The sequence below is a fragment of the Schistocerca gregaria genome, chromosome 4 (genome assembly GCF_023897955.1).
Source record: "Schistocerca gregaria isolate iqSchGreg1 chromosome 4, iqSchGreg1.2, whole genome shotgun sequence".
In the NCBI taxonomy this organism is placed as follows: Eukaryota; Metazoa; Arthropoda; class Insecta; order Orthoptera; family Acrididae; genus Schistocerca; species Schistocerca gregaria.
The window spans coordinates 586,883,909-586,910,931 of NC_064923.1; positions in this window are offsets into that span (position 1 = coordinate 586,883,909).

Genomic DNA, 27,023 nt, shown 5'->3' on the forward strand with positions numbered 1-27,023 from the left:
AAAACCTGTCTACGTCAGGCAATAATGTTGGCACATCCGGTTCCTCAAGCTCGACTGGCAATTGTTGTGGATGCGAGCCAGCAGGCAGTAGGTGCAGCTCTACACTAGAAGGTGGGAAACAATTGGCAGCCCCTAGGTTTCTTCTCCCGCAAGCTTACATCATCACAAGTAAAATGGAGTGCCTATGATAGGGAGCTACTGGCAATTTATGAAGCCATCAGACATTTCCGACCGCAAGCAGAAGGCAAACCATTCACTGTTTTCACAGACCACAAGCCAATTACCTTCGCCTTCAGTAAGAACAAGGATGGTTGCTCACCACAATTTAGACAACTCGAGTTAACGCCCAGTTTACGACAGACCTGTAGCACATAAAAGGAGCTGAGAATGTCGTGGCAGATTTCCTGTCTAGGCTGGAAAAAATCTCTCAGACTATTGACTACAAGGAAATGGCTGCAGCACAGGAAACAGACCAGCAACTTGCTAAATTTTCTCGTGATAGTACGTCCGGGTTACGCTTGCAACAAATACAACCTACGGGTGAACACTTCCGAGTTTGGTGTGACGTATCGCAAGGAAAACCGAGACCGTTCGTACCTGAGAGAAGGCGACGACAATTATTTCATACCGTTCATGGAATGGCTCATCCAGGAATAAACGCCAGCGTCAAACTAATGACAGATTCGTGTGGCGCGGTATAAATAGAGATTGCCGTGCTTGGGCAAAAACGTGCCTGGACTGTCAGAGGGCCAAAGTGGGACGACACGTGCACAAAGCGGTAGGAAACTTCCCACCCTCCACACAACGTTTCACACATGTGCTCCTGGACATCATGGGACCGCTTTTACCGTCGGAAAGATACCGTTATCTCCTCACTGCGGTGGACAGCTTCACCAGATGGGCAGAGGCGATTCCGTTATCGGATATTTCAGCAGAAACGGTAGCAAGCGTATTTCTTTCATCTTGGATCGCACGCTTCGGCTGCCCTTCACATGTCACCACAGACCAGGGGCGTCAGTCGGAATCGACGTTGTTCTCAGAATTGGCCAACCCCTGCGGGTTCCAACATCATCGCACCACAGCGTACCACCCAGCAAGCAATGGGATGGTGGAACGCTGTCATGGAACATTAAAAGCTGCGTTAATGTGCCATGCACAATCTTGGTCGTCAGCGTTACCACTAGTTTTGTTGGGCCTACGCACAGCATTGAAAACGGATTTAGGGGTATCCACCGCAGAATTGGTTTATGGTCAACCCTTACGACAGCCTGCAGAATTCTTCACCGATAAAGAAGGGGCACGACAGACCGAATTGCCGTTTACATTGCAAGTGGTAGGCGAGCAAATGGCCACACTTCGCCCATCTCCTGTCACGAAACATGGAGCGGCAAATACGTTCGTGCACAAAGATCTACGCTCATGTACACGTGTGATGCTACGGACGGACGCTGTCAAGTCACCGCTGCAGCCTCCATATTCTGCACCTGACAGAGTGCTCTCACAGGATTAACATGCCATGCAGATAGATCTAAATGGAAAGAGTCAAGTGGTATCATTGGAACGGTTCAAACCTGCACATATGTTACCGACTGAGGAGGACACAGAGGTCAGGCACCAAGCGCCACCTTCCACACCACTGGACCAGGATGACACCACCTCACCACCACAACAGGAAGCGGCACCGTCACTACCAGCAACAGAAGCTGAAGAAGTTCAACCAATGCCTTCAGTACACACAAGAGCTGGGCGTCGGATGAAATACAAATACCCCTACATTCCCGGAGCTCCGCTCTAACGGAGGGGGGCTGTGTGGGAGTCGCCAGCATAACATCCGTAGACGCACAGTGAAGGATAGCATTATTCTGTGGCGGCCAGCACAAGGGACAGATTGTTTATTCTTTGATTATACATAATAGTTCTGTTGTTATTGATTCAATGTTAATATGAGCTTTTCGTTGCAACAAAAAAATTATAGCCTAACTATTTCGTGAGTCTTTCTGAAGATTGTAATAAGTAGTACGTGGCTAAAAAAGTATTAAAGCATCTCCGGCATTATTATTTTAATTTTCTAATGCAAATTTGGTCGTACGAGGGCACTAATGTCGAGTACGTTATTTTTTCACTTAGGCGCCATTATAGAGAAAGCTATAACTAAATGTTCCTCACACAACTAAAACTAACAAACCAGTGTGCTACTGATAAGTACACATATATTCGTACCCTAAGGTTTCAGCCCCTGAGCCAAAAAGAGATTATGTTAATATATTGTTTTTGCTCTGATGTGCAATAACGTATCAGCTCGATAACATAACTTCAGTAATGGGAAATAAGAATCAATTATTTAGCACACCAAAGTGGTGGGTGTAATAAGCCCGTGTTAACATTTCACAGTTTAAAAATTTGTAAGAAGATTGTGATAGAAATAGTAAATCATTATCTGTTTAAAAGACAATGTCATACAACACGTTGCAATTACACTACGTCACATTATATATATATATATATATATATATATATATATATATATATATATATATATATATATATATATATATTCGCACAAACTGAAGCGCCAAAGAAACTAGCACTGGCATACGTATTCAAAATACAGATATATAAACAGGCAGGGCACGGCGTTGCGGTCGGCAACGCCTATGTAAGACAAGTGTCTGGCGCAGTTGTTACATCTGTTACTGCTACTACAATGGCAGTTACCAAGAGTTAAGTGAATTTGAACGTGATGTTACACAGAATCTTAGCGGTTGCGATGAAGTGGGGATTTTCCCGTGCGACCATTACCACGAGTGTACCGTGAATGTCAGAAATCCGATAAAACATCAGATCTCGGACATCGCTGCGGGAGAATTGTTCAACGTGACAGAACTGCAACCCTTCTTCGGATTGCTGCAGATTTCAATGCTGGGCCATGAACAAGCGTTAGCGTGCGAGGTGTTCTAAGAAACATCGTTCATATGGGCTTTCGGAGCCGAAGGCCCACTCGTGTACCTTTGACGACTGGACGACATAAAGCTTTACGCCTTGCCTGGGCCCATCAACACCGACATTGGACTGTTGATGACTGATAACATGTTGCCTGGTCGAACGAGTCTCGTTTCAAATTGTATCGAGTGGACGAACGTTTAATGTAATAGTGATAACCTGATGAATCCATTGATCCTGCACGTCAGCAGAGGATTGTTCAAGCTCGCGGAGACTTTGTAATAGTGTTGGGTGTGTGCAATTGGAGTGATATGGGACCCCTGATACTTCTAGATACGACTCTGACAGGTGACACGTTCGTAAGCATCCTGTCTGATCAAATTGCATCCATTCCATGTCCATTGTGCGTTCCGCGCACTTGGTCAATTCCAACAGGACAACGCAAGACCCCACAAGTCCAGAATTGTTACAGTCTCTCTTCAAGGACACTCTTCTGAGTTCAAACACTTACGCTGGCCACGAACTCCCCAGCCATGAACGTTATTGAGCATATCTGGGATGCCTTGCAACGTGCTGTTCAGAAGAGATCTCCCCCCCTCTCGTTCTCTTCCGGATTTACGGACACTTCTGCAGGATTATGGTGTCAGTTCCCTCCAGCACTACCTGAGACATTAGTGGAGTTCACGTCAGGTCGTGTTGCGGCACTTCTGCGTGTATAAGGCGGGTGTAACAGTTTCTTTGGCTCTTTGGTGTATATATTGCACAACGTAGCACCTAAAACTAACGAAATGTAAAGTAGCCTGCGACTATATTTCTCACTGCAACCCTTCAAAATTTATGCTACATTGTACTTGGAAAATAGGAATCACAATAACTATGACCAATATCAACAAAATACACTTAATCAGCAGGCTAAAATGTGAAACTATAAGGTATGTAAAGATCAACTTTTTCTGCCAATTAGTTAACTCAGAATCGAATGAAGTATAGAGTTAAGAAAATGCATAAAACCGAAAGAAGTGGTTTTTAATTTTTTTAAAGAAAAGAAGACTCTCTACCGGAAACTAATTCCAGCAGTTCATGTAGCTTCGTTTTATTTACACACAGCATTTTTACAGCAAGAAATTCGGAAAACTCATTTTCTCAAGTACGCGGAAACGCCTTCCTCTGTGGCGTCCCTCGCCGCTGAAAGCCTCTGCCAACCGCTGCTGCGCGAACCGCGCAACCAGCCCGCTTTCTGTCTGACCAGACCTTTAGTCATTACAAGCGGTACAATACTTGTAACTACATGTTGCTGTGAGCAGTACCCAGTGGCGGATGCTGGCTGGCCATGGGGGGTGGTGTGTACTTAACTCAGCACGTGGTCTCTGGAGGCGGCCGGATCACATAGTCGCCACGCCATCAGACGCGCTGCATCGATTTCGTGATGTCAGGATTTCAGCGAGTGTAGAGCTGCTTCAGAAATGCAGCGACAGGAAGTTGTGCTGGGCCCAGTGCAGGAACCACTAGTGTGAAAAGGCGAACCGAGGATACCAGCATACGAAAAAACATCAGCGGCAGTTGTAGGGCATGAAGGCGCGGCAGCGCATCAAGTGAAAACCCTGGACCCATGTGTAGGTGCGCTGAAATCGGTCGAAGGAAGGCGCCATTTCAGCTCCCTGCAGCATCATGTACAGTCACGACTGTAGTTCCCTAGCTGGTAGAGGTGACATTTGGTAGTGGTAGGCTGGATGATCCAAATCAGGTCGACAGATGTCGTGGAGTACCTTTCGGAGCTGATCGCAGATGGCGACAGATTCCGCATAAGCGGAGCCAGCAGTATTTATGGTCGCTGAGGTCACATTGTTTGGGCAGGACATCATATCGGATCATGTAGGTACCAAACATGGATCAGTGCCAGGTTCAGACATGGTGTAATCCATATCGCCACTGCAACAGTCTGGCTGCCGTATAACGCTGTGCCACCATGTTCCAATCCCGTCAGCAGCAATGGAGGCCGGACGCACAGTAACCAGCCTTGCTGTTCGGTCAGAGCGGAGGTTTGAGTCATGGGTCAAATGTCTCTGAGCACTATGGGGCTATGGTAGCGGTCGCGCGGTTCCAGACTGTAGCGCCTAGAACCGGTCGGCCACCCCGGCCGGCTTGCGTCACGTCAGCGTGGTCTCTGTATAGCTTCTTACATCATAATGTGGAGTTAACTTTGTTTGTTGGCCACAGATTACAACTTCCAAGCTAAAAGACAGTGATACGACACTACACATTACTCACCACGAGTAAAACAGTCCATATCTCGACAGGAATTGGTTTCCACACGTAAAATTATCGGAACTTTTCTTCTAGTTTCGACAAGTACTATCTGCTGGAGGAATATGTCACATGTTTTCAACATCCTGTATAACATACAGAGAGCGCTGGACATGAGATGAAAGCAAAGGTGAAAGTTGTGTGTGGGATTTCTCCCACACCCAAATAATTTCACTGTATCTTGTACCACTTTGTTCCGTGAATTGAGCCCTAGTGACTTTGTATGCGCCGACCAGGATGGCCGAGTGGTTCTAGGCGCTACAGTCTGCAACCGCGCGACCGCTCCGGTCGCAGGTTCGAATCCTGCCTCGGGCATGGATGTGTGTGGCGTCCTTAGGTTAGTTAGGTTTAATTAGTTCTAAGTTCAAGGGGACTGATGACCGTAGAAGTTAAGTCCCATAGTGCTCAGAGCCATTTGAACCATTTTGAACTTTGTATGCAGTTTAACCAACTTGGCTATCACGAGAGACGAATCTTGCCGCAGTGGGTCACGACAATTCGTCAAGATGGAACAACGCCCCCCCCCCCCCCTCCCGAGTTCAACTTGCACTGCCCCAGGTCAACTTTTAGCGTGATGCTTATACAGAAAATCTAACCATAGGATCGTACAATACCCTTCACCTATATGGGGCAAAACTTCCATTCTTTCATGCTATCGATTTGCTTCAACCTGAAAAATTAACACTACTGAATCTAGCTATCGTAAATCATTATCCCCCACTCTAAGTAACGTATGACATGGAGGGTTTAGCTGCCTCTTCACCAAGATATCAGACTTAGCACAGACATGTGAGTACATATGTCTAATAATCTATGTTCCCTACCATTCACGATGCCAACCAAGCAAAAATCCGCCTCTGTATTCGTTTCTGTAGAATTAAAACTTACTGGGAGCTTTCGGCGAACTTCGGGCTCCGGTTGCAGTTTGACGCTACGTTATATAAATTCCGCCCATTCCATTACGCTCCTTACTTCTGCAATCTCACTCCCACTGTCCCACTGTCCCACTGTCCCACATTTTTTACATTGCAGTTGGTGAAATTCCCTTCGCAAGTGACCTGAACGTCCACAACGATAGCACTGCACGCCAGTAAGGAGGAAATGTCTCATTATGGACTTACGTCACCGCATGCATTGCCTCCTGTGCCATGGCCATGGCGTCAACCAGGTTCTCTGTAAGTTCTGCGTGCTCCACTCTTGACACAACAGGTGGCAGTCACCTTAAGAATGACTCTAATGCAGTTTGTTCCGCTTCCTGCAGAGCGATTCTATTAGTTTTGTCATTACCCTTCAGCTGATAAGTATTCTCATTGATCCTGCATATCCCATCAACAAAACGCTCGGCAGACTCATTTTGCATTTGTGACACCACATTTAATTGTTCTTTATAGAATCTGCAGCTATTCTGCCTCCTATAACGTTACACCAGGCCTTTCCTGAGTTCGCCGAATGTTTCAGCATTCCTTAGTTTCTAATCGCACATAACAAACATTCTTGCTTCTCCTTTCAAGTGCAGCTTTGTTATCTGTAACAACTGTCCACCCATTCAAAATCCCAGATTAGCAGTTGTCAACAGGTTATCTGTTCAAATAGCTCTGGGCACTATGCGACTTAACTTCTGAGGTCATCAGTCGCCTAGAACTTAGATCTAATTAAACCTAACTAACCTAAGGACATCACACACATCCTTGCCCGAGGCAGGATTCGAACCTGCGACCGTAGCGGTCGCTCAGTTCCAGACTGTAGCGCCTAGAACCGCACGGCCACTCCGGCCGGCGGTTATCTGTAAATGCTAGTATATAGTCTCCTGTCTTGTCGGAAATAGGATTGACTAATGCAGTGATATCTGAATCTAACGTGGGAGAAGACACACTGGACGAGGCAGTGTACTCTCTAAAATGGCTTACGCAGTTCCGCATTCTCCGCAATCAACTGAGTCACCTGCTCTAATAAGAACTGTGCAGCCTCCTGTGGTAACCCCTCGCGTTCTTGACTTAGTGTAAAATCTCTATTCCACACAAGAAAATGAAAGGATAAACAATTTTAAAAAAAGGAAACAGTAAAAGAATAACTAACCGTACCACTTATTCATAGTTGACAATTGGCAACCGATGCAGGTGGAAGCACTGAAACGCCGGAAGTAAACAGCAGTGGAGTAGCGATCCTAGTTGTTTTGAATACAGTGCAATATTCACAATTTCTGGATGGTATCTTGTTGTGTTGTTGTGGCCTTGAGTCCAAAGACTGGCTCTCCATGCTATTCAATTCTGTGCAAGCCTCTTCATCTCAGAGTAACTACTGCAACCTACATCCTTCTGAATCTGCTTACTGTATTCATCTCTTGACCTTCCTCTAACATTTTTTATCCCCACGCTTCCCTCCAAACTAAATTGGTGATCCCTTGATGCCTCAAATTGTGTCCTACCAGCCGATCCCATTTTCTAGTTAGGTTGTATTATAAATTTCCCTTCTCCTCAATTCTGATCAGTACCTCATAATTTACGTCACCTACCCATCTAATCTTCAGCATTCTTCTGTAGTACTACATTTCAAAAGCTTCTATTCGCTTCTTGTCTACATTGTTTATGGCCCATGTTTCACTATCATACATAGCTACACTCCATACAAAAACTTTCAGAAAAAGGCTTCCTGACACTTAAATCTGTATTCGAGGTTAACAAATTTCTCTTCTTCGGGAACGATTTTCTTGCCATTGCCAGTCTACATTTTATATCCTCCGTACTTCGACCGTCATCAGTTATTTTGCTTCCCAAATAGCAGAAATCATCTGCTGCTCCAAGTGTCTCATTTCCTAGTCTAATTCCCTCAGCATATCCTGATTTAATTCTGTTACATTTCGGTATCTTTGTTTTGGTTTACTTGATGTTCATCTCATAGTCTCCTTTCAGGACACTGTCCATTTCGTTCAACTACTCTTCCAAGTCCTTTGCTGTCTCTGACAGAATTACAATGTCATCGGCATACCGCAATGTTTTTTATTTCTTTTCACTGGACGTTGATTCCTACAACAAATTCTTCTTTTGTTTCCTTTACTGCATGCTCAACACACCGATTGAATAACATCGGAATAGGCTACAACCCTGTCTCAATCCCTTCTCAACCACTGCTTCCTTGTCGTACGCCTCGACTCTTTATAACTACCATCCGGTTTCTCTACAAATTGTAAATAGCCTCTCGCTCCCTGCATTTTACCCCTGCTACCTTTAGAATTTGAAAGAGAGTATTCCAGTCAACATTACCTAAAGCTTTCTCTAAGTCTACAAATGCTATAAACGTAGGTTTGTCTTTCTTTAACCTATCTTCTATGAGACATCGTAAGGTCAGTATTGCCCCGCGTGTTCCTACATTTCTCCAGAATCCAAACTGATGTTCCCCGAGGTCTGCTTCTACCAGTTTTTCCATTCTTCTATAAGGAATTCGCGTTAATATTTTGCAACCGTGACTTATTAAACTGATAGATCGGTAATTTTCACATCTGTCAGCAACTGTTTTCTGAAATTGGAATTACTACATTCTTCTTGAAGTCTGTGGGTATTTCGTCAGTCTCATACATCTTGCTCACCAGACGGAAGAGTCTTTTCAGGGCTGGCTCTCCCAGAGCCTTTTTTCGACTCAAGTCTTTCAGTGCTTCCCGCAGTATCATATCTCCCTTCTCATCTTCATCTACGTCCTCATCCCTTTCAATGATATTGCCCTCATGTACATCTTCCTTGTATAGACCCTCTACATACTACAACCACATTACTGCTTGATCTCTTGATATTCACAAGGTGGTTCTCTCTTCTCCTAAGGTCTCTTTAATTTTCCGTTAGGCAGTATCTATCTTACCGCTGTTGATATATGCTTCTACATACTTATATTTGTCCTCTAGCCTTTCCTGCTAAGCCATTTTGCACTTCCTGTCGATCTCATATTTTAGACGCTTGTATTGCATTTCGCCTTATTTAATGGATTTTTATATTTTCTCCTTTCACCGCTTAAATACAATACCTCTTCTGTTACCTTAGGATTTCTACTAGCCCTCGTGTTTTTACCTCCTTGATCCTCGGCTGCCTTCACTATTTCATCTGTCGAAGTTACCCATTCTTCTTCTGCTATAATCCTTTTCCCAGTTCTTGTCAATTGTTTCCTAATGGTCCCTCTGAAACTCTCTGCAAACTCTGGGTCTTTCAGTTTATCCAGGAACCATCTCCCTACATTTATTTCTACTTATTTGCAGTTTCTTCAGTTTCAATCGGCAGTTCATAACCAATAAATTGTGGTCAGTCAACATCAGCCCCTGAAAAAGTCTTACAATTTAAAACCTGGTTCCTAACTCTGTCTAACCATTTTATAATCAATCTGAAACCTTCCGGTGTCGCTAGCTCTCCTCCACATATACAACCTTCTTTCGTGATTCTTAAACCAAGTGTTAGCTATGATTAAATTATGCTCTCTGCAAAATTAACCAGACGGCTTCCCCTTTATTCCTTTCCCCCAGTCCATACTCACCTACAACTTTTCCTTCTCTTCCAATTCTTACTATCGAATTCCAGTCCCCCATGACTATTAAATTTTCTTCTTCCTTAACGATCTGAATAATTTATTTTATCACGTCTTTCATTTCTTCAGTCTCTTCTTCATCTGTGGAGCTTGTTGGCATGTAAACTTGTATTTCTGTGGTAGGTGCGGGCTTCGTGTCTACAGCAAGGCTGTTTTGGTTGATGTTAAAATGCCAGATCAGTTAATCATCCAAACTGTTGCCACCAACTATTGAAAAGCCCGCTGCCTCTCTTCAGGAACCACTTGTCTGTCTGGCCTCTCAACAGATACCCCTTCGTTGTGGTTGCACCTACGGTACGGCCATCTGTATCGCTGAGGCACGCAAGCCTCCCCACCAACGGCAAGGTGTCTTGTTATCGATGTAGTGCTACGGCGTCACAGCCATATGTGGAAACAGACACTGTAAAGAGCGCAAACGAAAGGAATAAAACTTAAGGACCAAGACCACCCACTTAAGTGATTATATAAACCGTAGTACAAGGGTCCTCGATTTCACTTTTTGTACTCATTGTTTGCTTATTTTGCTTACTTTTTAGCTCGCTCCACTCTGAACTGCGCCAGCTGTGTGTTCAGCTTTAATTCGTATCTGAAGAATAAATGATTAATCAGATCCCGGGAATAATAAAATGTGTAAGAACCGTATAAAAGTAATGTATTTACAGAAAAAGTTTTTTGTTTCTCCGTCATAACTATCGATCAGTCGATGTAGGTGTGTGTGGCAATTACTTTGAAACATACTGTTAAATTCATTTTTTATTTGATTAAAAATCCTAGTCATTTCTTTACAAGATTAGTAATTGTGGAATAATTAGATATGGAAGCTTTCCGTTTGGTCCGCGTAATTTTTCTGCGCCGTATCATGTGCAGCTATTTTTTGTCTTTAAATTCTGATAGGACCTGCAAACATTTTCACATTACGAAGTTCGATAAAAAATGACATATTCTTTTACGAAAGGAAACGTCATTAAATTCAAGGTCAGTTTATAGATTACCAAAAGAACTGCCTTCCAAGCTAACTATGGTCGTAGCTACTTTAAAGTTGCAACTGAAATTTTTTAATAATTTACGTGTAAACTTTAACAATAGAATCAAAGAAATTATATTTCATGAAAAGAGGCCCCAGTTTTCTTTAGGTTGTCGTCATTGCTAATTACTTAAAGCCACACAGTAAATTAATATTTCCCTTTTTCAGTTATTTTATGTAACTTCAGTTCATTTAAAGACAGGTGGTGATATTAAACTGGCGACCATGACCGGACAATCCATAAAAAGGAGTATAATTTTGTGTTGTATATTTAGTTTGTAAAATATCATGTTTTTCAATTGTTATGTATTCTCTGTTTCATGTATCCTAACCTGTTTGAGACAATAACATCCAGTAAAGCACAAAAAAGCAAAGGAAAAGCGAAAAATCAACATAAATAACTAAGAAATAACGCGATTACAGATCGCAATCTCCAGATAAGGAAACCTGTGTTAAGTGTGAAACGTCTTTGTGCTTTGAAAATATGATTGTCAAAGCAAATGTGCCTGGGCTCCTTTCCTTTTTAGTAATTTAAATAGAAAAGCCTGTGAAGTTTTATTTAGTAGAAATCTTAATCGAAAGTTACACGCCATAAGCTGGAGAAGTTTCGCTACTTCGAAGACATATTGTCGAGGCGTTTTAGTTTCTCTTTTTTTAGAGAAAATGTGAATCAGAAAATTGATTTTGTGTAATAGACTTTGTTGAAAGAAAAGTGAATATTTTTATTTTAACAATTTAGCCGAAAAACCAATGGAGTTGGGTAAAGTCGGTAAAGCTCCGATAATTGTGCAAGAGGACTATGCGCAACATCTGGAATTCAATGTCGGAGATCGGCTAATACCTGATAAAGAGATGGAAGGAAAAAGATCCGCTGTGAGTAACGTAGATTTACCGTTAGAACGCGGAGAAGACATTGAATTACCATGTTGCGTATCATGTCCTTTTGCTGAGCTATACAAAGGACTAGGCACAATTATACAGAAAAACTTTATTCATCTTGCTAAGGAGCAAACGGTACAAATTACTACGTATATTCAAAATCAGATGGATGAAAATTTTAAACAGTTTGCAAATGAGCAAACTGTGATAATTAGTACACGTAGCGAGCAGAAAACGGGCGAAAATTTTAGGCGTTTAGCAGAAAACCAATGGCGTGACGGTTAGCAACGCGTATATAAGAAAAGTGTCTGGAGCAGTTGTTAGCTCGGTTACTGCTGCTACAATGGCAGTTACCAAGATTTAACGGAGACTGGACGTGGTGTTATAGTCAACGCACGAGAGATGGGACACAGCATCTCGGAGGTAGTGATAATGTGGGGATTTTCTCGTACGGCCATTTCACGAGTGTACCGTGAATATCAGGAATCCGATAAAACTTCGAATCTCCGACATCTCTGCGGCCGGAAAAAGATCCTTCAAGAACGGGACCAACGGCGACTGAAGAGAATCGTTTAACGTGACAGAAGTGCAACCCTTCCGCAAATTACTGCAGATTTCATTTCTGGGCCATCAACATAACATCGATATGAGCATTCGGAGCCGAAGGCCTATTCGTGGACCCTTGACGGCTGCACGACGCAAAGTTTTAGGCTTCGCCTAGGCCCTCTAGCACTGGCATTGGACTGTTGATGACTGGAAACATGTTGCCTAGTCGGACGAGCCTCGTCTCAAATTGTATCGACTGTATGGACGTGTACAGGCATCGAGATAACCTCATGAATTCATGGACCCGGCATGTCACCAGGGAACTGTTCAAGTTGATGGAGGCTTTGTAATAGTGTGGGGCGTGTGCAATTGTAGTGATATGGGAACCCTGATACTTCAAGATACGACTCTGACAGGTGACACGTACGTAAGCATCCTTTCTGACCACCTGCATTCATTCATGTCCATTGTGCATTACGACGGACATGGGCAATTCCAGCAGGACAATGCGACACTCCACACGTCCAGAATTGCCACAGAGTGGCTCCAGGAACACTCTTCTGAGTTGAAACACTTCCGCTGGCCACCAAGCTCCCCTGAAATGAACATTATTGAGCGTATCTGGGATGCCTTGCAACATACTGTTCAGAAGGGATCTCCACCCTCTGGTAGTCTTCCGGACTCGTGGCCATCCCTGCAGGATTCATTGTGTCATTTCTCTCCAGCACTACTTGTGACATTAGTCGAGTCCATGCCACGTCGTGTTGCGGCACTTCTGGGTACTCGCGGGGTCCCTACACGATGTTATGCACATGTACAAGTTTCTTTGGCTCTTCAGTGCAATACAAAACTCAAGTGCAGATGTTCTGACCAGTGGCAAAGAAGATAACGAAGTCAAAACCAATTCCAATTAAAACTATGGACAGACATTAGGAAGATAAAATTGGTGGTTTCAGATATTCAGAGTGAGGGGGCCCTCTGAGCATCGGAAATAATAGATAGAGGCAAAACTTATAACCACATTAAAAAGAGCTTTTCTTGTCAAATACTGGTTTCTATGCATTCAAGAGAGATTACGTTAAGAAGTTTATTCCCCAGAAGCTTAAAATAGCAAGCAGGGAATTTCACACAAATATTTCAAAAAGTATTGGGATGACCCGATATCAACGAATGACATAATCCGAATTCTCTAGGCAAAACTATCTTCGAGCCTGACAGAGAAGTTATTGAATGCATCTGCAACAGACATATGACAGTTCTTGTCAGTAGCTGATTAAACGAAAACTTGGATTCACGGCAATGGACACAATAACGGCAAAGAGAGTCAACAGCAATTTAATAATAATAATAATATCAATAATAATAATAATAGTAATAAACATAGTCGTAATAACAATTGTAATGGTAGAGCATCAGTCCAACAAAATTATAGAAATAACTGCGCTAATGACGGTACTAACAGGCCACCGTTTGACAAAAATAGAATGTACGATAATAGGTACAATCCGGGGTGCCGAAATAATAACAACCATAATAATAAGTGTGAGGTCAGATGCTTGGCAAATAATGCCCAAAGTGATACGCAACAGAGTCTTGTGCCACAGAGCAGTGGTCCACAGAATTCAAATCCAAATCAGAACTAAAGTAATACGTCATAATAACAGTAGTAACAATCCGAATTGGAGAACACGAAACCAACCGGTAAGTCTTATTGAAATCATCGAAAGTAATCAACCATCTAACAGCAATTCAACAAACTAATTGCGGCCACATCATGCCCTCGATAGTGGTCAGGAATGGTGCAGGGGACAAACCTACAGAACAGATCAATTTGATTAGACATAATGAAGTTAAAGATATACGAGACGAGTTATTTTCTGCTGAGAACTAGTGTAAAGAAGAAGGAAGACAGATGCGCGTCATCAAATGCACCTTTCCTCAACTTATTTAAGCAAAGATATGAAAAAGGTACAGCTCTTACAGTACCATTTCAGAACTGCAGAGTAATAGGTGCCGTCGAGGCTAAATCGAAGAATGTTACCAGGCGGACGCAGATGGAAATTCCTGGGCATTTAATAGCACGTTCCTGGTAGCGGAGACTGTCGGCCAGCTGTGTGTTAGGAATACAGTTTCTACTAGAGAGGGACGCAAAAATCAACCTCAATATAGGTAAATGTCATGTTCAAGTGGACGGTACAGAAATGGGTCTGGATTTGATTGCGACGAAAACTAAACATGGCAGTCATACAATGAAGCCTTTCAGCTGCTGAGAATTCTTCCGGGTTGTATGGCTGTGATCCATGGAACTCCTCTATCCCTGATATTTTGTCCAAGGCTACGTTGGACATCTTTGGAGGTGCTCATGCTTGTGCTGAGCCTTGCAGACTGACGAGTCGGGCTTTAAAAAGAGATGGGGCCCCTCCACGCCCGCACCAACATGGTGACCAAACCAAAAGTTCTACTGTCACCTCTGTAAACATGTTAGTTATCTAGTAAGTGGATCACAGGATGCTGGGCTGTGATGTTGTCCGTGCGCCTGGGTAAGGCTACGCATTAACACGGTCTATCAGGTGATAGATAGTGGACGAAACGCGAGTGAGGGCAGCGATTTGAAGAGCAGAGGAAAAAAAGTGCCATGGCTCGTGCCGTGGGAAAAAAACCTCTGCGACAGTGGGATGGGTAGTAAGAGCAGTAGTGGCTTACTAGCCGCGATAGCTAATGCAAGGTTGGATTTGTTAGTATAGGTATCATGCATCATTACCGTGACAGGCGATGGCGATGTGTCCCAGTTGCTGCACCTGCTACATTCCTGGAACAATCAAGATCGTTATACAGTAGTGAGAGATCGACCATAGATCATCTCACTGTGTGGGGGATGTGTGGAGCTTGTTTGCATGCAGTGTACGGTACGGCTTCCCTGTGTGGTGCCAGTTATTCGGCAGTGTATTTCAGCTGGATATCCAGTAATGGCGTCTGATTAACAGGGACTCTTCTGTGCCGTTATGTTTGCGTATGCTTAGCCATAGATGTTATGTCCTTACAAGTATGTCTTATGGTCTTTTATGTTTCCATCTATGGTTGTGGTCGTAGTTCCCAAGATTCGGAATAAACGGGTTCTGCGAATGTCTGGACTTTCTGTATAGTCTTGTGGTGAGTTTGTGGATTACCTCCGTGAGAGTCTGAAGTCGGTATTCCCGGTGAAGGTCCGTCGAAGAGCGAGCCTAAATACCGTGGAAATTGGGCGTGGTCTGGATTTCGTGATAGCAGAGATAAACCTTGTCAAAGATAAAATATAACTGTCGATCATAGTACGTCAAAGATGAAAACTTCTCATCGATTCTGTAGCGCCACTGTCCATATATCTTAAAATTATCCCCATGTACGTGTGGTAAGGTCTACATTGGAACTACAAAGAGAAGTGTGAAGACACGGTGGAAGGGCGTTAAAAGTCTTTGCCGACTAGGGAAAACAGACAATTCGGCTGTGGCAGAACATGCTCTTCGGTCAGGTGATCACATAGTGAAAGTCTTCGGAAAATGAAGTTTTATGTACTATGACGAACTATTCTCCACAGCTATATAAAGAAGTCATCAAAATATATAAACATGGGGATAACTTTAACAGAAAAGAAGCCATGAAACTCAGCGATATATGGACAGTGGCGCTACAGAATCGATGAGGAGTTTTTATCTTTGATGTACTATGATCGATAGTTATATTTTATCTTTGATAAGGTTTATCTCTCCTATCACGTGAAATCCAGACCACGCCCACTTTCCACGGTATTTAGGCCGCTCTTGGACGTCAGACTTGTCAGTCGGCAAGGCTCAGCACAACCAGGAGCACCGACGACAGGGACACAAGAGTTCCATGGACCACAGCCATACAACCCGGAAGAATTCTCAGCAGCTAACATGGCAGATTTTACCAGAGAGTAAACGTAAACTTGTGGGTATTGAAACACCATTAATAGTTAATCATCCAGTTACTCAAGATGATGGCAGTAAGTGTACCAATAACGATAATGATATGCCATATCTCAATGTAGCATTACAGGGCAAGATCCTAGAATCTGGATATTTAACAAAACCACAAAGGAATGAACTCAGTATCTTATATTGAATGTATGTTTATTGTTTAGCGGGCATCCCACCTCCAGATATCCGTGGTTCATGTCCATCCAGACTGCAAAAGTCTAAGGCATTGTATCTGAAGACCCACGCATTACACGGGTATCAGCTAGCAGAACCAAGGCTCAATTCAAGGAAAAGCTTTCTCCATTCAACTGAAAGCCTCACTGAATCATCTTCGAACTTCAGAGTCAATTCATGGCGTTCCAGATCCAGTCACCTTGCAGGGTGGATGATCCCGACCGAAAGCCTCGCACCAGGTCACGAATAAAAGCTAGTAAATTATGGAAGACCCTCAACAGGCTGCGTTCTGGAGTTGGAAGAACGAAGACCAACCTGAAAAAGTGGGGATTTGCATGTGACTCCACAGTATGTGAATGTGGATAAGAATAGACAATGAGTCATCTTCTTGTCTGCAGCCTATGCCCAACGTCATGCCCGCCACAGAATGTCATCGATGCCACCAAGGAAGCGTGCGAAGTTGCTGCATACTGATCACGCTGCATTTAATTGTAATTGTAATGCTTATAGTACCATGTTTTGGAACATTTTGTGTAACTTGTAAGCTATAGTGTGTGTTTCTGACACGATTAAGTAAATAAAGTAGTCTCTTCTACAAATACTTACAAATATTTACGGAGAAACTCAGTGTATGTCATATGCAAGCAAAACCACATAAAAGGTATTGCTGTGCCACATGATCAATTTCCTCGGCCAAAAGAGAGGCAGTAAATAAAGAAATGAGGAAAATAATAGGTTGGGGAAATATAGAAACATCACTTATTCTATACAGAGACTGGGGAATTATGGAAACATCACTTACTTCCTACTGCAGTCCCTTACTACCAGTAGCAAAATCAGGAGGTAGTATACGTCTGATGCTGGATGCAAGAGCTATGAACAAAATCATAATACCTATGAGAACCCAGCCTGAAAATACTGATGAACAAACATAAAAGTTTTATAATGTTCAGTATTTATCATCGATCGGTCTGAAAAGTTCGTACTAGCAGGTCCAGAAAATACACAGCACTCATTTTCAACAATAGAAGCTATTAATTTCGTGTCTCACACCACTTGGGGTGGTAGTGAGTGCGGGTGCATTTATTCCCGCCTTAGAGACAGTACTAGGTCCCTATCTACTTGATAAAGTTACAGTGTATGTAGACGATCTCTTGATAGCTACGTAAATGTAGAAAGACCTCCAATTGCTAGAAAGGGTGTTTTACAAGTTCCAGGATCCAGATGTCATTGCAAACTTGCAGAAGTCGCAATTTGGCAAAGACAGAATAAAGTTTTGAGGTTATATTATCATGCATGACAGTATCAAACTGAACCCAACTAAAGTAGATGCATTAAAGAATATGTCATTTCCTTGCACTTCTTTCTTTCGTCGTTTTTATTCAGTCAGTTGCTTAATAGTGAACCACTGTTAAACCTGCTAAGAAAAATTCACGATTGTGAAACTGCATTAGAGAATATTAAGCACGCGCTAGTAAATGCACAAATCTTGTATCATCCTGGGGTATGAAGACTTCTGTTTGTGTATTGACACATCAGTCTCTGACTTAGGATCTTGCCGTTTGCCAATAGAAATAAATCGCAGTAACGTTGGCGCTAGAGCAATAGGACTTGTTAGCACAACACTCTCTGAATACTAGAGATCCTGTTATGCATAGAACTCGAAGCCTTGGCAGTCATTTGGTCATCAAAGAAATTTAATTTTTATGTTCGTGGTAAACATGTTACGGTTTTCTGTGATCATTAAGCTTTAACTTTCGTAATGAGTTGGAAACTGTTAAATCAACGTTTAGCACGCTGGTCATTAGTTTTATAAATTTTGGAAACTTGTGGTAAGGTCCTATGGGACCAAGCTTGGTTTTACAAGAATGTGCTTGCAGATAGTGCATAACAGCGGTAATGAAAAGTGGTAGCTGATATGCTATGTCGCCCTCCGCAAATTTTACATGAATACTCAAAGTCATTAGAGCAGACTGCAGAATTTAAAGTATCGTTAATAAGAGTCCACCTATAGGAAATCATACTTAAACCTGTCTCTTAATATAAAAGATCTACAAAAAGCAGAACCTAGTCGGGCACCAATCAGAGAATCAATAGCACATGAAACTGCAAACAAAACTGACGAACACTGCACTCTGTATAACGACGTTCTGTTTTACTGTCGTAACATACATATAGGTGAGTGGTGTGTGTGTGTGTGTGTGTGTGTGTGTGTGTGTGTGTGTGTGTGTGTGTGTGTGTGTGCATTCCTTTAGATTACCAAGAACCATTAGTCTGGTATAGTCACTACGTTTGTGGATACTACAGAGTAAACTATTGCCATTTTTCCTAACATGAAGCAGTACATACATAAGGCGTCGAGAACATGTTCAACTAGTCACAAAGCAAAACTCATAACTGGGTGTAGTCGGACTCAATTACATGCGATACTACCGACTAAACTACATGAAATCGTGACAGTAGACATCACTAAACCACTTCTCAGGTCACGTGGGGGCATAAAATACGTGGTATTCGTATTGGAAAAATTTATAAAACTATATGAAACCAAGACCACAACTTCAGCTCCCTTTATAAAACGAATTGTGAATGATTACATAACGAGAGTAGCTCCCTGCCGCCGTTGGATAAGCAGCTGCAGCAGCAAGTCGTATAACCCTAGCTTACTTATTTGTTAGATAGTTTAATTAATTTCTTTGCGTGTTTTTGGGTACTTGCATTGTTTAATTCATATATTTCGGGCGTATTATAGTATTTGAGGGTTGTAGCATCGCGCCTTAGTACCTGAATAGTGTAGATTCGCGTAGCGTAGTCGTCTGTCTTCTGTTTTTGTTTTGAACAGCCAGTGTCGCTTGGTCACAGCCATTGTGCTCCCTGCCGCCGTTGGATAAGCAGCTGCAGCAGCAAGTCGTATAACCCTAGCTTACGTATTTGTTAGATAGTTTAATTAATTTCTTTGCGTGTTTTTGGGTACTTGCATTGTGTAATTCTTATATTTAGGGCGTATTATAGTATTTGACAGTTGTAGCATCGCGCTTTAATGTTTACTTCGTAGATTCTTATTTAAATTGCGTGTGAGTTTCGTATAGGAGGTGCAATTTCGAGTTTTAGTTACTGTAATCGTAAATTCAGCAGATTGTAGCGCAGTCGTTAGGCATTTGTACAGGTTAGTCGATACATTCTTTGCGTGTTTCGCTTGCGTGATCTAGCCACGGACTCGTGTTTCAGCAACTGTTGTTCAACATCGATTAGAATGGACAGGGACTGCGATTGCTGTGTTCGGATGAGGGCTGACTTGGCATCCCTTCACTCACAGCTGCAATCGGCGCTGGCTTCGGTCGCGCAGCTTGAGGCTATTGCCAATGGGCACCACTGTGGGGAGCCGGACTTGGGTATCACGGGGATGTCAACCTCGTCCCGTCTGTCCCCAGATCGGTCTGCCGCTGTGGTTGCCCCGGTTGCTGCCCGCAGTGGGGCTGAGCCCTCGCCTGTGGTTGATTGGGAGGTCGTTCCAAGGCATGGCAGGCAGCGAAAGGCGTCCCCGGAGGCTGATCAGAAAGCCTCCCCGGTACGTCTGACAAACCGGTTTCAGGCACTGTCTCTGGCTGAGCCAGATGCAGCTGCCTGCCCTGTTTCAGAGGATCATTCTCAGCCTTCAAGGTCCGGGCAATCGCAGAGGGTGGGCTTACTGGTAGTTGGGAGCTCCAATGTTAGGCGCGTAATGGGACCCCTTAGGGATATGGCGGCTAAGGAGGGAAAGAAATCCAGTGTGCACTCCGTGTGCATTCCGAGAGGAGTGATTCCTGATGTGGAAAGGGTCCTTCCGGATGCCATGAAGAGCACAGGGTGCAGCCAGCTGCAGGTGGTGGCACATGTCGGCACTAATGACGCGTGTCGCTTTGGATCTGAGGAAATTGTCTCTGGATTCCAGCGGCTATCTGATTTGGTGAAGGCTGCCGGTCTTGCTTACGAGAAGAAGGCAGAGCTCACCATCTGCAGCATCGTTGACAGAACCGACTGCGGACCTTTGGTGCAGAGCCGGGAGGAGGGTCTGAATCAGAGGCTCAGACGGTTTTGCGACCGTGTTGGCTGCAGATTCCTTGACTTGCGCCATAGGGTGGTGGGGTTTCGGGTTCCGCTGTATAGGTCAGGAGTTCACTACACTCAGCTGGCGGCTACACGGGTAGCGGAGGTTGTGTGGCGTGGACTGGGCGGTTTTTTAGGTTAGAAGGCCTCGGGAAAGTACGGGGTGGGCTGCAATGTCAAAGGGTGCATGGCAATTACAGCACGTGCTTGGATCAAGGAACAGTCGGAATTATAGTTGTATATTGTTGTAGTTGCGCTGGAAAAGTCCCTGAGCTTCAAGCGTTAATAGGAAGCACAGAAGCTGATATCGTTATAGGTACAGAAAGCTGGCTAAAGCCTGAAATAAGTTCTGCAGAAATTTTTACGGAGTCTCAGACGGTGTTCAGGAAAGATAGATTAGGCAGAATTGGTGGTGGAGTGTTTGTGTCTGTCAGTAGTGGTTTATCTTGTAGTGAAGTCGAAGTAGATACTCCGTGCGAATTGGTATGGGTGGAGGTTATACTTCACAGCCGAATTAAGTTAATAATTGGCTCCTTTTACCGACCCCCAGACTCCGATGATACAGTTGCGGAACAGTTCAGAGAAAGTTTGAGTCTCGTAACAAATAAATACCCCACTCATACGGTTATAGTTGGTGGGGACTTCAACCTACCCTCGGTATGTTGGCAAAAATACTTGTTCAAAACCGGTGGTACGCAGAAAACGTCTTCCGAGATTGTCCTAAATGCATTCTCCGAAAATTATTTTGAGCAGTTAGTCCACGAACCCACGCAAATTGTAAATGGTTGCGAAAACACACTTGACCTCTTAGCCACAAACAATCCAGAGCTGTTAGAGAGCATCATGACTGGCACAGGGATTAGTGATCATAAGGTCGTTGTAGCTAGGCTCAATACAGTTTCTTCCAAATCCATCAGAAACAAACGCAAAATAATTTTATTTAAAAAAGCGGATAAAGTGTCACTAGAAGCCTTCCTAAAAGACAATTTCCATTCCTTCCGAACTGACTATGCGAATGTAGACGAGATGTGGCTCAAATTCAACGATATAGTAGCAACAGCAATTGAGATATTCATACCTCATAAATTGGTAAGAGATGGAACGGATCCCCCGTGGTACACAAAAAAGGTCCGAACGCTGTTGCAGAGGCAACGGAAAAAGCATGCGAAGTTCAGAAGAACGCGAAATCCCGAAGATGGGCTAAAATTTACAGACGCGCGAAATTTGGCACGTACTTCGATGCGAGATGCCTTTAATAGGTTCCACAACGAAACATTGTCTCGAAATTTGGTAGAAAATCCGAAGAAATTCTGGTCGTATGTAAAGTACACAAGCGGCAAGACGCAGTCAATACCTTCGCTGCGCAGTGCCGATGGTACTGTTACCGACGACTGTCCGATGGTACTGTTACCGACGACTGTGCCGCTAAAGCGGAGTTATTGAACGCAGTTTTCCGAAATTCCTTCACCAGGGAAGACGAATGGAATATTCCAGAATTTGAAACACGAACATCTGCTAGCATGAGTTTCTTAGAAGTAGATACCTTAGGGGTTGCGAAGCAACTCAAATCGCTTGATATGGGCAAGTTTTCAGGTCCAGATTGTATACCGATTAGGTTCCTTTCAGATTACGCTGATAATATAGCTCCCTACTTAGCACTCATATACAACCGCTCGCTCACCGATAGATCTGTACCTACAGATTGGAAAATTGCGCAGGTCGCACCAGTGTTCAAGAAGGGTAGTAGGAGTAATCCATTTAACTACAGACCTATATCATTGACGTCTGTTTGCAGTAGAATTTTGGAGCATATACTGTATTCAAACATTATGAATCACCTCGAAGGGAACGATCTATTGACACGTAATCAGCATGGCTTCAGAAAACATCGCTCTTGTGCAACGCAGCTAGCTCTTTATTCGCACGAAGTAATGGCCGCTATAGACAGGGGATCTCAAGTTGATTCCGTATTTCTAGATTTCCGGAAAGCTTTTGACACCGTTCCTCACAAGCAACTTCTAATCAAGCTGCGGAGCTATGGGGTATCGTCTCAGTTGTGCGACTGGATTCGTGATTTCCTGTCAGGAAGGTCGCAGTTCGTAGTAATAGACGGCAAATCATCGAGTAAAACTGAAGTGATATCAGGTGTTCCCCAGGGAAGCGTCCTGGGACCTCTGCTGTTCCTGATCTATATAAATGACATGGGTGACAATCTGAGCAGTTCTCTTAGATTGTTCGCAGATGATGCTGTAATTTACCGTCTAGTAAGTTCATCCGAAGACCAGTATCAGTTGCAAAGTGATTTAGAAAAGATTGCTGTATGGTGTGTCAGGTGGCAGTTGACGCTAAATAACGAAAAGTGTGAGATGATCCACATGAGTTCCAAAAGAAATCCGTTGGAATTCGATTACTCGATAAATAGTACAATTCTCAAGGCTGTCAATTCAACTAAGTACCTGGGTGTTAAAATTACGAACAACTTCTGTTGGAAGGACCACATAGATAATATTGTCGGGAAGGCGAGCCAAAGGTTGCGTTTCATTGGCAGGACACTTAGAAGATGCAACAAGTCCACTAAAGAGACAGCTTACACTACACTCGTTCGTCCTCTGTTAGAATATTACTGCACGGTGTGGGATCCTTACCAGGTGGGATTGAAGGAGGACGTCGCAAGGGTGCAAAAAAGGGCAGCTCGTTTTGTATTATCACGTAATAGGGGGGAGAGTGTGGCAGATATGATACGCGAATTGGGATGGAAGTCATTACAGCAAAGACGTTTTTCGTTGCGGCGAGATCTTTTTACGAAATTTCAGTCACCAACTTTCTCTTCCGAAGGCGAAAATATTTTGTTGAGCCCAACCTACATAGGTAGGAATGATCATCAAAATAAAATAAGAGAAATCAGAGCTCGAACAGAAAGGTTTAGGTGTTCGTTTTTCCCACTCGCTGTTCGGGAGTGGAATAGTAGAGAGATAGTATGATTGTGGTTCGATGAACCCTCTGGCAAGCACTTAAATGTGAATTGCAGAGTAGTCATGTAGATGTAGATGAACCTTGGAGCTACACTTGCCGACAACGCTGCTAATTCTACTAATAATGCTAATAAATGGAAGTCCTTCTGCAAGAACAAAACATTAAACAGAAGTAGATATACCTCTCATAGCTAGAGGGAAATTTAACAGGTGTATAGGAACATACTTACCAAACAACCATAAAAAATAGGTAGAATACAAAAAACCTTTCGAGGAAATACATAGTACATTATTTACCTCACATCTCCACTATTTTTACACCTGCTGAGTTAATGTTCTGAACACAAGAAAACGAGTGGGTTTAATCTTTTCCGCGTATGCCGAGAGTAGAGGTATCATGGAAAGAAAAACAGAACTAACTATTTCCTCGTTAGCACACCAGTTTCAGTTAAGACAACAAGTTTGACAAAAATCTAGGTAAAGTACAAAAGTGCCAGATTCATGAGAAAGTTTTATTCAAGTCGCATCCAAAACCCTCCTTGTCACAGAAGGACACGAAGTAGGAACTAAAATACAATGGTCCTTTTTAGAAATGTCAGTATATCTCATGATGGAAGTTATTTGCCGACATATGCAGAATCATAAAGAGTGAGATGAATGTTTTGTAGGAAATACTGCAACCAGCCAAGAGTGTTCTTGAAGAGATTTTATTTTACCATTACTAGTTTCATGCCTGAGCTAATCGTCAGGTGATAGGTTTGTTTCTTTGCAAGTTTTGCATTTGTGTCCTAAAATATAAGAAAACTTTTGTAATGCATAGGTTACAAAAGATATGCTGGCGTTGTCAATAAGACCTGGCCTATTTGTAGCTACAAGGTCGAAGATTGCGTGTGGGCTACCGGGCTAGCTGCTCAAGACAGTTTTCAGAAAATGTGTGCAAAAGTAATTAGCACGACTGTCTGTCTGTACCCCCTGCAATGAATCCACAGACATCCCAGTTAATGTCGCCTCCAACCACCAGTATAAGGTCTGGGTATTTACGCGCTACTGACCACATTCTTTGAATGAATCTAGAACTCTCACAGCAGAATCGGATGACCAGTAAAAACAACTAGATTTTAAGTAGACCTGTTATATGCGACCAGATAACTTCACTGTCACACTCAACTTCGACCTCAAATGAGACAATATTTTTGTCTACAGCAATGAGCACTCCCCCCTCCTATGGCCTGTAATCTGTCTTGACGATATATTTTCCACGACTCGCCAAGTACCTCAGAGCTTTAAACTTCGGGTTTCAGCCAGCTCTCGGTCCCGAGAATAACTTGAGTGCGAGAACTTTCCTGGGGGGCAGTAAATTCGAGAACTTTGTTAAGAATGCCTCGGCAATTCACTGATAAAGTATTGAAAGTCGAAGTGTCTTTACACTGAACGCAGTCTTGGCTTCGCTTGCCGCATATCTACTGGAGAGTGTTCATCAGAGTAAAACTGCGCCAACGAAAAGCATAAAACTTTAGGGGTATATGAACTGTACCAGAGCTGTAAGCATTAATGTAATGTCTACATAGACAAAGATCATCGATGTAAGTAATTACATAAACCATATCATAAGGGTCCACGGTCTCACTTTTTGATCTCATTGTTTGCTTATTTTGTTGGCCCGCTCGATTTGGAATTGTGTCAACTAGGTGTTCAGCTGTAGTTCTTATCTGGAGAACAAAAGTTCAGATTCCAGGAATGATTGAATGTATTGTAATCATATCACATGTCATATGCACAGACAATATTTTTAGTTTTTCCGTCGTAACTATCGATCAGTCTCTGTGATGGCTAAATATAAGTATGTGTGTCAATTACTTAAAAATATATTGTTAAATTCATTTTTGTTTTATTTAAAATACCACTACTTTCCTTGCCAGCTCAGAAACTCGGTCCACGTGATTTTTATGCGCCATTTCATGTGCAGCTATTTTTTGTCTTTAAATTCCGATGTAATTTGAAATCACTTTCACGTTACGAAGTCCGATTATTACTCGCGCAACAAAGTTGACACTCGGCGCGCTGGCTGCTGAGAGTGACTGTAAATGGGAAATGCCTTTACAGTCGCTCCCATCAGCCACCGCGCCGAGTGTCAAATTTGTTTGCGCGAGTAATACACAGTCAATGAAAATTTATTTGAAATACTTTTTTTACTTTGATAGCTGATCTTTATAGAATTTTATGAGCTGAATCCAAATCTAGCCTCAGTTTTTCTATCACCCATAGTTTTAGATCATATAGTATAAAAATCCTATGCTATACGGTAAACAGGGAAATTAATGAAACGCTTTGTTACAACATAAGTATGGTTTGTATTTACAGTAAGCTACTTAAAACAGTGATATGTGTTAATAGAGGTTTACATGGCAGCTGCAATTGGTTTGTTATTTCTTTCTTTTTTCTTTGAAGCTTCTTGTGTAGATTTTTTTACGATGATTCGCTTGCTGAACTATTCGGTGAATGACCAACAGTAGTTCCCCATCATGTTGCTGTTCTAACGGCCTTGGTAGTGCTCTCTCATCACTAGTATTGGATGAATCAATAAACAGCCTCCAGCCTTTTTGTAATCAGTACCAAACTCATGAATATGAGACTGGGAATGTCTCAGCGGTACACTATATCACCTTCTTGTTGAAAAAACTTGAAAAATTGCTGCTCTCTCTTTCTATATATGTATGTTCCAACAGCCAATAAGTTATTTTCTTTTAATCTAGAGCCTAGAAATTCAGCTTTTTCTTTCGTTAAGCCCAGATCCCTAACCAAATCATTAAGCTCGCTCTGTGTAAACAATTTTGACTCTAGAGTTTCTGTATTAGAATGGAATTCATCATCTGGTTCATCTAAATCAGATTGTACATCAGAAAATACTTCTGTTGGGATAGAATTTAAATCATATGGTGGTTCAGGAACTGGCAAATCTGAGCCATGCCCTACTTGTCAGATGGCGGACCGAGGGTTAGGGTACATTATTATCTTCTTGTTTTTCGAATTATGGCCAGTAATGTCAACACTGCAAAAGTAGCAAGCATCAGAATGATTTCTTGGCTCCCTCCGTATCTTAGGATCAGCAAATCTAAAGGCTTTTTTCTCCTTTATGGACCATTTTCTCAGATCTTCAACACACACATAACATACATTATGCGGCGCCCAAAATTGATCTTTATAACCAAGTTTAGATCCATAGTATGCTAGATAAGTTTTTTCACAAAGTCTGTAATGTTTCTTTGGTGTTTTTTAATCACATATTCACCACAAATATGTAGGTATAACCAAAACTGTCAGCAGAATTTTTACAACCACAGTTAGACACTGTACTGAGCACATGTACAGGAAATGGGAAAGTGAGGTTAGGTTGACACTAAACAAAACACCATCTGTTAACACAACAATAGAATCGTTCTATTTTGCCAGCAAATGTTTTTCAGCAGTGCTACCAACGTCATCTGCATGCACTACACCTCCTTTTAAAATTAATTTAACTATATAAAAGCTGTTAAATTCTTTTAAAAATCGTTTAAT